Source organism: Vombatus ursinus, unplaced genomic scaffold (genome assembly GCF_900497805.2).
Source record: "Vombatus ursinus unplaced genomic scaffold, bare-nosed wombat genome assembly UNPS02014802.1, whole genome shotgun sequence".
NCBI classification, from domain to species: Eukaryota; Metazoa; Chordata; class Mammalia; order Diprotodontia; family Vombatidae; genus Vombatus; species Vombatus ursinus.
In genome coordinates this window covers 12902058-12915187 of record NW_020954580.1, presented here as the reverse complement: position 1 = coordinate 12915187, position 13130 = coordinate 12902058, and the positions used below count along the sequence as shown (strand labels likewise).

The 13130-nt window shown below is 34.3% G+C and overlaps 1 pseudogene; it reads right to left on the bottom strand.

Moving 5' to 3' along the window:
- The window catches only part of LOC114051230, a 134081-nt pseudogene that overhangs the window by 48621 nt on the left and 72330 nt on the right, over nucleotides 1–13130 (bottom strand).

Here is a 13130-nt window from a genome sequence, read left to right as displayed (position 1 = left end):
CAGTAGTTAAGGCAAAGTTGTAAAAAGAAATTGGACCTAACCAAACAGACAAAGAAGGAACATGTCTTAGAGACAATACAGTTTAAAAGAAATCAAAGATTCAATATTCAATCTATCTAAATAATGAGACTCTACAAGAATGGAAAAGATAATGTATTATAGTACTATCTAAAAAAATAGTTAACTAAGAACCCATTGAGATATTGATTTAAGTGTTTACTTTTTCATCCCTAAAATCTTTATAAAAATGGTCTGACATACTGTAGAGGTATGTCCTTGATGAAAATATGAAAGTTGAACAGTCAGTCTTTCACAAATGATTTTCTAGAGCAGATCATATTTTCTTGTCACAAATTGACTGAAAAGTACATAGAATTCGAGATCCCACAGCAGTGTGCTTATTTTTACTGATTATAAAAAAGATTTTCAAAATATAGCCTTTGTTTTAACAGAGTGTCTCCCTTTCATATGTCAAAATCATACACGATTCCTGGAAAAATCAAAGAGAAAAATTCATATACTCTGTCAATATGTATGTCTACCATAATCTTGTAGGATTCTGTGTACAGGAAAAAGGATCCCCCAGAGATGCCAAATTCCACTAGGTGCTTCTGATAACATCATCTTGATTACATTAAACTCCAGAATAATAAAGCCCTTCTCAATGCAAATATGAACCTAGCAACTGACACAGGAAAAGTCAAAAGAATGAAGAGCGCATATCGTTCAGATAAAAAGTATTTTTGTATAGGAAGCCCATATCACCACCTGGTTCACTCCAAAATGTTAAAAGATGTGGAGAAATAACTCCATTATCATCTTTTATCAAAATGTATGGGTGAAGGACAAGGATCTAAGGGGATGAGAAAGCATTCATGTTTTATGATCTGCACTAGTTGAAGAGGCACTCATTTCACTGAGTTGGCACAGCCAATGATGAATTAGAGTAGGCAATTAACTATGGTACACAGAAAACAAACAATAGACTTTGCAATGTCTGGGCAATTAGTATTGTTTTAATGGAATTCCCCAACTACAATAGCAAGGTAAAAGCCTGTGTGCTTTCCTAGATGTAACAAAAAAAATCAATGAAATTAAACATACAACTTTAAGAATCTATTATAAATAAGGTCAACAAATATCCATTAATTACCTACTTATGTGCCAGGAACTGTGCTAAGCATTGTGGATACAAAGAAAGGCAAAAAACATTTCCTGCCCAGAGAGAGTTCACAATATAATGGGAGATACATAATTTAAGGTAATAATAGAATAAAGACACTATCATTCTTTCAAATGATAATTTCTTGTTGTTCAATGCATATTTCCAGATGCCACCCACAAAAATGGTGAGGGCATGGCCTAAGTCCACAATCATTTCCATGTCCAGATGGTTGCTTGGTTTGTCCAGAATATGGAAGTTAGGGCAGGGCATGGTCATCTGGACAAAGGCTATTCAGATTTTCTGCCCTCCAGGTAGAACAGCAACAGGCTGAATGACCAGCTCCTTAGAGATGTTGTAGCATCACAACTGGTGGTAATACTTCTCCGTGGGCCTCCCAAGGGAACTTGTGAATGAGCAGCTCCCCAGCACTGACACTCAAGCACCACTGCTCCATGTGTTGTTGGCTAAAGTAGCCAACCTTCACATTTCTGTGAGCATGTCTGATCCTCCAAATGGGCACCAGCTCTACCATCAACAGCTTTATCATAGTTGACTTCTCTGCTCCATTTACCCCAACCGAACATATTTAAGACTCAAGGTCTGCCAAGACAGAAATACAAATGACAATGGAGTGCTGAGGATCATAGCAGAAATTGACTTCAAGTTGAAGAGTAAGTAGTGAGAATTTTTAAAACCTATCAGGAAGTTCCATCACTACCTCCCACCTCCTTGTGGACAGGCTTCAGTTCTGGCAGTCTCTCTAGAAATTTCAGTTTACTCTGCACCTGAGATGATCTGTGGGCATTCTAGCAAAATTGGTCAATGAACACCTGGATATGCTGTCAGTACTGGTGCTGGACCTTATACTACAATGATGACTCTTCAGCTGCTCCTGCAGGCTCTTGACAAGTCTCAAAGTCTCCTCAGTAGCCATCCAGCCACTGGTTATGCAAGTGGATGTGTGTGGCCACTGCATTCAAGAAGTTTCAGTCATGGGAAACAACCAAGATTCTGAGGGCCATGTCTGCAGGGAATTCTCCAGCCCCAAAATAGTGTCTGACAGATGGCATTAAAATAAGGATCTCAGCATGCCAAGTTAGAAGGGTATAGATAGAAGGGGACAGATACCTTGAAATAGAAAAAACCCAAATTTGACAATAATGATGGCACCATTTCGGGCAATTTTGTATCATTTCTGCCCTAAGAAGAACTTTGATAATCTTAGGAAATATCAATCATTTAATGATTTTTTTTTCTTTCAGTGATAATAAAAATGAACTATTTTCATTAAATGGCAAAGCAGATTTTTCTTCCTGTTACATTTTACATTTTTTAAAAAGTTATGCAAATTTTTACAAAAGTCAGTATGCTTATGAGAGTACAGAAAACCATGAATCAAAAAAAAAACATTTTGATCTGCCTTTCATGTATTTTGTTTGGTTAAATTCTAGTGTTTTCCATTGTCTGAAACTTGTTAGAAATCATGGTTTATTTGAAGAACTTTTGACCCTATAATAATTTTGTGATAAAAAAAATCATTATCTTGTCTATGTAAATAAAATTGATGTCACAAACACTAGACATGTCCAGGTTGGATGATCTGTACTTCTAGATACAACTCAATTTTCTGTATATAAAAATATTCTTAAAGTTGACAGTCATGATGAACTGTTTTTTAAAATATTAATCGTAACTGTTGCTTTAAATGTTTGTTTTTATTGTTCTGTAGCTCTATATACAAATATGTTATGTAAATATTTCATCAGCACAAATGAAATTTAGATGACAATCATACCAGGAGGAAGTTAACTTTGAAATGTTTATTTACCAGAATTTTAAGGCTGTTTTCATTCATTTTGCACTCATAAAGAAAGCATTGGCCATATATTACTTCACTAATATTCTATAACAACATATGTCTTTGTTATTATTGTTTAGCATTTCTTTTTCTTTCTATATAGCACTTTTTATAAGAGGTGATCTCATAAGTATCTCTTATATATGGTAAACTCAAAGCATAATCATAGTCAACTAGGATTTATTAAGCACCTGCTATGTGTCAGGAACTATGCTAAGCACAGGGGATACAAAGAAATTCAAAAACCATTCCCTGTTCTCAAGAGTTCACAGTCTAAAGAGGAAGACAACATGCAAATAACCAGATAAAAAGTAAATGGAGGATTAACTGGGGATGGTGTCAGAAGGAAGGCACTGAGATGGAGAACCAAAAAAGTCTTCTTGAAGGAGGAAGTTCTTTAGTTGTGATTAGAAAGAAGTCAGGGAAACTAAGGCTTAAAGATGGAGAGGGAAAATATATTGGGCATGGGGGATAGCTAGTGAAAATGCTCCGAGTCAGGGATGAAGTATCCTGGGTAAGGAACAGCCAGGAGGTCAAGATCACTTGTTCAGAGTAAAAGAAGGGGAGTAAGGCATAAGATGACTGGAAAGGTAGGAAGGGGCAAGTTTATGAAGTGTTTTAAAAGCCAAATAGAAGTTTTAAAATCCATTCTTTAAGGTTTCTTAAGGGGGGATCAAATCACTAGGAGTTTACTGATCAGAGGGGCTGATATGCTGAGAATTATACTTTAGAAAGACCACTTTGACAGCTAAGTGGAAGACTACTTTGAGAAGAGACTTGATGGGGGGAAACAACTAGCTGGTAATATCATAATTCAGGTGTGAGGTTATAAGGGTGGTTTCAGTGTCAGAATAGAGAAGGGGGGATCTAGAAGCGATGCTATAAAAATAGAAATGATAGGACTTCACAACAGATTATACGGTGGTAGAGGAGAGAGAGTAAAGAGTCCAAGATGATGCCTGGATGACTGAAAGGATGGTGGTACACTTGACAGTAATAGAAAAGTTAGTGTAGCAGTTGGAAAGGGCTCAACATGTATAGAGACTCCATCTGTGGCAAGCGGGTTGTCCTTGGGTATAACTTGAAGGGAGGCAGAATAGATATCTCTAGCTTCTACCCCTACCATTTTCCAAGCAAGACTTTCATTCCTGCCAGGAGCACATGTAGAGGTTTGGGTCTAATGGCCACCACTCTGCTCTCCTCAGAGAGAGGGAGTATCACGCTAGAAGGGTATCATCTGCTCCCTTAAATATTGTTTGTCTTGGGTTTGAGCCAACTTTCAGTCACTTTGTCATTTCTGGGGGAAGGGGAGCTCCAAGTTCTATATCCAAGGCTTGATCCCTTTCCCTAATGGGGTTTAGGTCAGAGGTTACATTAGAAAGAAGGGAGGATTTTGAGGAAAAATAACAAATTCAATTTTGGACATTTATTTTAAGATGCCTACTGGACATCCAATTCAAGATATTTATACTAGGCAGTTGGAAATACAACACTGGAGGTCAGAAAAGAGGTGATGGCTGTACAAGTGGATATGAGAGTAATCTAGATAGAGATGATACCTGACCATGGGAGCTGAGGTCATCAAGTAAAATAGCACAGAGGGAGAAATAGGAGGGCCCAGGACAGAGCACTGGGGACACCCATGTTCATAAAGTGGATGCAGATTCAGCAGTTGGGAGTGATCAAACAGGTAGGAAAACCAGGAAAGAGCAGTGTCACAAAAACTTAGAGAAGAAAGTATGAAGAAGAAGATGATTGACAGTATCTAAGGCTACAAAGAGGTCAAGAAGCATGATATTTTAGAAAAGGTCACTTATTGTTTCCAGAGAAACACTTCAATTACTTTGTTAAGGCAAGTTGGAGGACTATGCATTAAACCTTGAACCAAGTTGCTAAGTTTTTTAAATCTCAATGATTTTTTTTATAGACAGTGAAGTGCTTTTTACAAACATTCAATATACCACCAGTTTATAGCAAGTCCAAATCTCCAAGACATTAAAGATTACCATAAAGCTAGGTGGGTACGTTCGATGGAGTGTTTGGCTTGGAATCAGGAAGGCCAGCTTTCAAAACCAGCCTCAGACAAATACTAGCTGTATGACCCCATGCAGGTCACTTAAGCTTTCTCTGCCTAATTTTCCTCATCTCTAATACAGAGTTAATAATAGCACTAACTTCCCAAGTTGTTCTGAGTATCCAATGAGATAATATGTGAGCGCCTGGCTCATAGGACATGCTTATAAATACTAGTTTCCTCCTTTTACACTGTCAATCAGTCCACTATTCTGCTTCTCATTTTGGTACCTTCCATTACTAAGATTCTATGATTTTCTTGGGAGAGACATGGCAATCCTCCATGATTCAGAGAAACCTCAACAAGTTAGGGACATATTCCTAAGCATCCTAAGCATTTTACTTTCCCTGTTAATCTATTATAGATTGGTTATTTACAGTTTAACTACATTCTGTTTGAATTTATTAATATTTTCAACCTATATCACATTTCATTGTTCTCTTAATTGTAAAAAAGTAGCACTTACTTTTACTTCTTCTAAATTAATTATCTCAAGCTTTAAAGATTATCCCCTAATTTAGCTGTCTGTGACTGAGTAAATAAGTCTATTTATCCAGTTTATACCCTGCATGATTTCATGGACTTCACTTCTAGCTTTTGTCTTTCCACATCAATCACTAATCTTTTTTTTCTATTTATGTTTGAGGTAGCTCCTACATCTTTAGGATCATTTTATTTGTCCTACTCTAGACACCTCTGCTTCAAGAGTTCCTACATAGAACTCACGACCTAAATTGTTTTGTTTTAGCAACATTGTGTTATGACTGATTTTGTTAGACTTAACTCTTCTGAGCAATGCAAGGATCTAAGATAATTGCAAAAGACCCATGATGGAAAATGCTATCCACATGCAGAGGAAGAACTATGGTGGCTGAGTGATGATTGAAGCATACATTTTATCTTTTTTTATTTTTTGTTTTTTGCTTTCTCACAGTTTTTCCCTTTTGTTCTGATTCTTCTTTCACAACATGATTAATGTGGAAGTATGTTTAATATGATTGTACATGTATAGCCTATATCAGATTGCATGCCAACTTGGGGGGGGTGAAGGGAGGGAGGGAGAAATTTAGAACTCAAAATCTTATAAATGTTGAAAACTAAAAATAAATAATTAATTAATTGAAAAATATAATGATTTTGTTCTGGTGGGGCAGTTAAATATTTTGATAAATATTCAATATAATTTATTTATAAATATATATGATATAACATGTATTATATATATATATATAATTCTTTGTAATTCTATGTAGTTTATTTTATGCCTTTAAAAATATCATCCTCAGAAGAGGTAGTGGTTGTTGTTCACTCATTTCAGCAACATCCGACTCTTTTTGACCCCATTTGGGATTTTCTTGGCAAAGATACTAGAGTGGTTTGTCATTTCCTTCTCCAGCTCATTTTATAGATGGGGAAATAGGGTTAAGTGATTTGCCCAGGATCATGCAACTAGCACGTGTCCAAGACTAGATTTGAACTCAGAAAGATAAGTCTTCCTGATTCAGGCCTGTAACATTATTCACTATGTCGCTTAGCTGCCATGAGAAGAGGTACCTCTCTCAAAATCCTATTGAAGTTTTACCCAGATTGCCAAATGGATCCATGATTCATGTTGTTGCTCCTGACAGAATGTAAGCTCCTTGATGGTAGAACTTATTTCATTTTTGTCCTGACATCCCCAGAGCAGTGCCTGGGTCATGGGTGTAAGGAAGAGAGACAAACAGATGGAGAAAGGCAGAGACACAGAGACAAATTTGCCTACTTCATGGCAAAGATAATCAAACATGAAAACTATAAATGTTGGGAAGGCTGGGGGGGAAGTAAGTGCATTAATTTGCTGTTAGTCATTTTGCAAATCAGTGTGACCATTCCAGAAAATAATTTGAAATTTTACATGAAAACTCATTCAACTGTTGATAGCCTGTAATCGAGTCATCCAATTATTGTTCCTATACTTTAAGATGGTCAATAACTTTTTTAATGCCAAGCACATAATCAAATGTTAATAATAGTATTCTTTATGGTATTGAAAAAGAAAACCAGAAAATCGGGTGTCCATGGATTAAAGAATGATCAAAAAATTAACCTCTATGAATGAAAGATTACTATTCTCTAAGAAAGAACAAATAGGAATTCAGATAAAAATGTTAAAACTGAAAACTGTGTGCTGAATGGGTACTTAAAACATCATAAACATCCAATGAATGGAAAATTTCTCAATAAATAAAAAAGATATGTTGTTATAAATGAAGATTAAAAAAAAGTTCAAGAAAATATGGAAAGAGTCATGAAATTAATGAAAATGAGACTAGTATCAGGATGATATCACATAGATAAAAAGGGAAATAAAATGATAGATTACATAAGAATGACCAAGATGTCTTCTGTAGGTGGAAGCCAATTCATTACCTGATTATATTGGTCTACTTGCTAATTAATCTATTAAGACACAAAGTTTAGAGATTTGGAATTTAATAATAACTTCCATATTGCTGTACCATAAACAATGGATATGAAGGAACATGAAGAATCATATGAACTAATGCAAAGTGAAGTAAGGGGAACCAGAAAAAATATACATAATGACAATACAATGTAAATGGAAAGAAAAACAACAAAACCAACATTGAATGCTGTTTAGTTATGATGACTAAATATGGCCTCAAATAACATAGAATAGATATCATAATGTACCTACTTCCTTTCTTTATAGCATTGTGGGGCTAGCATGTGAAACATCTCATATAATATCAGACTCAATTGACATTTGATATCTTGGTAAGTTTTGCTGAACTGTTATTTTTAAAGTTTTTTGATTTTTTGTTTCAATGGATGGCTTACTATGGAGTGAGAGAAAGAAGAGGGCTAAATGAATAAATAAAAGTGATATGAAAACAAAAAATAACAATAAAAATAAAGTAACATGATGAGAATGAAGACAACTTACAATGAGGGTAGTCCAAGGATGTGGTAAAGGCTGGTGGAGGTGGGGGGGGGAAGGATCGTGGAACTGGCAAAGTCTTTAAAGGTCATCTAATTCAACATGCTTTTCCCAGAGATGAAGATATGGAGGCCCCAAAAGGCTAAGTGATTTGTCCAGGGTTACATAGGGAGTAGGCAAGAAAATAAGGATTCTAATCAGGTCCTCTGACTCAAAATCCATAACTCTTTCTCGAACAATATTTACCACCATCTTACATACCTATATTACAGAGAGAGAAAACTGGCTCTTGAATCAGAATATGCAGGTGGAAATCTTGCTGATGACCACCTCAGTTTCTTCATTGCTAAAATTAAGGGGTTAGACAGGATAGTTCCTACAGTTCCTTCTTGCTCTAAGGCCAAAACTTTACTACATCAATTTTGTTCATACTCTCTGCGGTCTACAAAAGTAAGAAAAGTGGATAGTAGATGAAATTTTAAACATCTTGCAAGTTTAACAACTACATATCATTCAAGATATTTTCCTGCACTTTATGAAATATGCAGAATTCTATAAATGACTAATATCTGAATGAGAAAACCACTAGTTTTCACCACAAGCAGAAGTAATAAGAAATAAATGAAATAACTTTCTGAAGTCCTGTGATCAGGGAATATAGATACAGAAAGCTCTCTATTATGTAGTATGGCCAGGTAATATAATGTCATGATTAAACTAATACTACACATGGATTACCAATTTTCAATGAATTAGAATATAATAAAATACATTTAACATGAAAACTATTCTAAACAGGATCTTGAGGTACCTTGTGGTTATCATTATGAATGTCAATTATTATTGTATTATAAATGTGACAGTTAATAGAGATTTCCAGTTGATAAAATGCCGGACAGATCAGTTTTTATTATACTCATATTTCCCAATTCCTAGTGGAGTGAATGAGAACTGCCAAAACAGAAAAGAAAGAAACCTAAGAGAACTATCACACCAAGGACTCAAATAATCATTTCTGTCATATAAAAAACATGTGTGTGGCACATTTTAAGCACCTGCTGATTTAAGTTATAATTTGGGAATTTTAATAACATGAAAAAATGAATTCTTTATAAGGAGAAAGAAATGGTGAAAATTAGGGATTTCTTTCTCAGTTCAGAAAATCAGTGTATTAAATATTCTTTCTAAAATATATATGTAACATTAATTTATCCATGTATGTACTGTATCTACATACATATTTATATGTATATTTGATAGTTACTAAGAAATTTAAGAGAAAACAAGCTTAATAAATAGGACATCACTACATTATGAAATTTCTAACAGAGAAAATGCTTTGTTAAAGATTCTTCCAAAGGAAATCCCATCAGTAACCTAAAGATCACAACTCTGGTGTTTGTATAGTTTGCACCTATTACAATTGCACAACACTTAAAAATCTGTAAATTGAATTTCATTTTTCCTTTGGCTATCTGCCCATTTTTCTTAAATTGATTTATTAATGTCCGGTATTGCTCTGCAGTTTTATCCTTTTAGCAATAATAGATGCAATATATCACAAAAACACATTTTTAAGAGTACATCATTAGAGTGATGTAGCACTGGTAATAAACCCCTTCACACTTGGATGAACTTAAATCAGTTTCTCTTTATTGATTTTTGGTCATAACATAATTTTAAAGTTCAACTCAGTTAATAAAAAAGGATTTTCTCTGGTGTTATGTGCAACACACTTGTGTTGTAAGTTTCCACATCATTTGTGGAAAACACTCTTATGTCCCCACCATTGATGTATCTATGACAGATACAGAAATGTGGATACAATTTTATTATGATTATTCTGATGCATACGATCTTTTAATCCTCTTTTATTGGCCTTTATTCATAATGCATGTAAAGTATTTTACAAAATATAAAGCAGAGTATGTCAGTCAACAAGTATTTATTAAGCATCTACAATATGCCAGATACTGTGCTAAGTACTGGAAATATTGACATAGCACCCTCTATCAAAGAGCTTATGTTTACCAGGGGAGTTGTTGTTGTTGTTGTTGTTGTTGTTACTATTAATTTCCATTAACTTTTAACTAAAACTTATTTTCCAACATACCTCCCATTTACTTAGGCCTAAGCACCAATTATATCTCAATTCAATATTGAGCTAACTTAGAAATGATATCATCATTTCATTTAAGGAAATTGTTGTATTTCTTTTTCTCCTTCCAGCCAGGCTATTTATAACTTTACTGAATTTCCACATTTAGTAAGGACAGCATTTTTTTTTGGTTTTGCTGAAAATAGAAGACCTTGTTTTAATATGTTCTCCAGCATAATATTACTCCATAAGGAATTATGAATCATTTCCTTGGCACAAGATGATTGTTGATCTTATTAATTCATTCTTAGAGCTGTTCTCAATCAGTCAGTGTACCATTAATTAACCTGTTTTCAGCATTATGAATTGCATACTTTATGAAGGGCAAATCATGTCAGGATCATTTAAATTCCTATCTAGGACCAAGTAACAGGCCTTGTAGACAATAGAGAGGCAGTAGATATAATATATGTCTGATCTTCAAGAAAGCTTTCGATTCTAATCCTATATAATATTTTTATTGTCAAATAATATTTAGAGCATGGTGGCTACTAAATTAATGTAGGATCAGAAATTTAAGATTATAAGATTTTATAGATGAGGAAGGAGAAGTCAAGAAATGCAAACTAGCTTTATCAAGGTCACACCAGTAGTAAACTGCACAAGATTCAAAAGTAGACCTGAAGCTAATGTTCTTTCTAATATAATACATTGGATGCTTCTACAGGATGGTATCTTCCATTCCCAGAAACCTTTAAAAATGTTTTTGTTGATGACTTAAATTAGAATAACAAAACAAATATGATAGACTCTGGAATGTGGAGCAAGGAAAGTCTAGGATGTCTACAATATCACCATCAACCCACCCACCTTCCACTCCATAGCCTTTTCCCAAGGGACTCTGTAGAGACCTGGGGTGTTCAAAATGTCACCACTGATTTGTGTGAATCAATTAATCACTCACAGGTATTTATTAAGTGTCTACTATGGACCAGGAACTCTGTTAAGCACTGTGGATACAAAGAATGAAACAATCCCTACTTTCAAGGAGTGTACATTCTAACTGGGGGAAGGAGGGAACGATTATAATCTTACATTACAATTGGCTAGCAATAGCCCTAAAAGTTGTGAATCAAGCCATTCTACAGATTTCTAACAGATTTCTTAGATCTTCTTCTTACACATTTCTATGTTGTAAATTTGTTGGCATTTTGTAAATAGAAATATTTAACACCTAAACTTGAAGTTAGAGACTTTGTCATGAAATATTAATGTTAGGAAAATAAATGGTTATTTATGTTGGAAATTATATGGCATTAGACTTTCTTGTTCCATTATTTCTCAAGACAACTATACTGATTTTGGGATGTAGTATTTCATACTTGTCACATAATATTAAGAGTACCAATAGATTGGAAATAATGTTTTAAAAAAATCAATAAAAATAGGGTACAGAAGAGGACTATTTAAAATAAACACCTAATATAGCAAACATAACAGTAATTATTTACCAATTTAATGGGGGGAGGGGTTGAATGTGAGTGGGCTTCATAAGTAGATCAGATTGTACAGATAGGGTCTTTAAAAATTTATTATACAATTAGACACAGGTGCCCAGATATTTAGAAAGGAAACTGATCAGAATGTCAGATCTAGTTGTTCAATATAACATTTAATGTATTTTAAATGGCATATCATCTTTATGTTTACTTTTATCTAGAGACAAGATAGAAACACTTAGGGAATTAACCCTTGGTTAATATATGTGTAAAGCAGTTTATTTTAGTAAAAAGCTGTTTCCTTTCTGCTGGGGACAAGAAATTTCACTTACCTTGACATCTAGCTATTTAATATTTTTTAATTAAAAAAAAAAAACCCTGGTAAGCCTGTCATTAAACTGTGTTCTAGCCCCTACAGAGAAAATCAAGGGCAGAGCTAGGCTACGTTCTCATCTGATGTAAGTCTATGACAGAATTATCAAGGCTCAGTTAATAATGTGTGAACCTGTAGGAAATCAACCAGCTAATTGCCTTCAACAATGTAAGCCATTAATCCACATACTGCAATTCTATTTTGGTTACAAAAAGAATTCCTCACTGGCAAAAGACAGTAATGTTCATTGTTGATTGGCTGGTTCTCACAATTTGCAAAAAAGTCTATGGTAGCCCAACTCAAGCATATTTCTTTTCTCTTTGTTATCTAAGCATTCCTGCCTCAAGGAAACAAAAGATCAATATGAATATACAAAATTATTATTATTATCATTATTATTAGGCTGGCATGTAGATCAGAAAGGTGGGGTAGCATAATGGTTAAAGCATTAGACTTTGTGTCAGAGGCCAGTATTCAATTTCTGGCACTCCTACTTACCTTTCCAGATTTATTGTGTATTATTCTTCTCTACATAAACTATGTTCCAATCAAATTATCCTTTTTTATCTTCATATAGTGCATGGCATTAAAGTTGTTACCAACAAGCCTTTTCATGAGCCATCCTAGATCTTCAAAATATAATCTCTTACCACCTTCATATCTAGGAATTCCTAATTTCCTTTAAATTCACCTGACAGAAGCGGTACTTTCTCCATAAGGTCATTCCTGATCCCTTCCCCCAGTCGCTAGTACTTTGCAATGAAACTTATATTGTACCTATTTTGTATCTTGGCTAGACTGTAAGATGTCTGAGGGTAGGCATTATTTCACTATGCTCTCTTTATCCCCAGTTCCCGGCACAATGCCTGGTAGAGAGTAAGTACTTAACAAATGCTTGCAGGTTAATTGTGTACCCTTGAGAAAAATATTAAATTTATTTGATCCTTAATTTCTTCTACAAATGAAGTCTAAACTATCTACCTCATGGAGTCACCCTTAAAGCACTATGTAAATGTAACAGCATTGAATCCCGAATACCAAAAAGCAGTGATGTGTATATATATATATATGTATATGTATATGTATATGTATATGTATATGTATATGTATATGTATATGTAT